The sequence below is a fragment of the Fukomys damarensis genome, unplaced genomic scaffold (genome assembly GCF_012274545.1).
Source record: "Fukomys damarensis isolate Sample0158 unplaced genomic scaffold, DMR_v1.0_HiC HiC_scaffold_24, whole genome shotgun sequence".
Lineage (NCBI taxonomy): Eukaryota > Metazoa > Chordata > Mammalia > Rodentia > Bathyergidae > Fukomys > Fukomys damarensis.
The window spans coordinates 72159036-72160070 of NW_022900936.1; positions in this window are offsets into that span (position 1 = coordinate 72159036).

The window sequence follows — 1035 nt, forward strand, 5'->3', positions numbered from 1 at the left end:
AGGGGAGGGGCCGAGCCTCAGGGGCAGGGCTGGCAGCGCCCCCTGGCAGCCGCGGAGGGTGAGGACGCGCTTCGGCAAAAGCCCTAGGCTTTGCTTTCCTGATGGTGGGGGCCTGTAAACTACCCAGTTTCGGAAGGCAGCCAGTGCTTCTGCAGAGGAGTAGGCCTGTAATCCCAGCACTAGGGAGGCCGAGTCTGAGGCCAGCCTGGGCTACATAGTGAGTTCAAGACTGTCCTGAACTACATAGCATAGCTCTGTCTAAAAAAAATTAAAAACATTTTTGGTCCCCTGCTTCTGCAAGCATGAGCACGTTTGCTGCACTCCTCTCACCCCTCCACAAGGGCTTCCGCCTGCAGCAGGTTCAAGCTCAGCCTTTTCCAGGCCAGCCTAGTGCTCCTCTGAGCATTCACAGAACTTGGCCTCAGAATGGAACTTGGGATCTGGAACCCAGGATCCCATCTTCCAGAGGCACAGCTGTGGACCAAGTTCCACCCCCACTCAGAATAAATTCATCTAAGTAAGGTTGAGTAAGTTGTCACCCACCTGCTACCTACCAAGCTTTTGGTCCGGTGTGTCACGTCAAAGTCATGTGACCACTGACCCGCAAGGTGACTATGCTGTCCCAACCTTATGAAGCATGCAAAGGCAGTAATGTATCTTCCCTGTGCCCTATGCATGCATCGCTGATGAAAATGTTCACTGGTTTTCTGATAGTAGGGGACTCACCTTGGGAAATGAGAGAACACCTTCCCACAGCATCACCTTGGAGGGACTAGTGCTATTGTGCAGAACACAACTGCCCATCAGGTAGGTGCTCAAGCCCATATTTACCATGGCTGAGAACCTGCAGAGCTCATGCACATCTGTCTCTCACTTACACATGGCACAGTGAGTACTATGAAAACAGTTGCTGCACTGCATAGCTCAGGAAATAACCACAAGGAGTCTCTATGGCTTCAGTTCAGTGCTGGGGATAGAACCCAGGGAACACCTAGCTACATGCCTCCCTCCATTTTTTTTTTTTTTTTTTTTTTT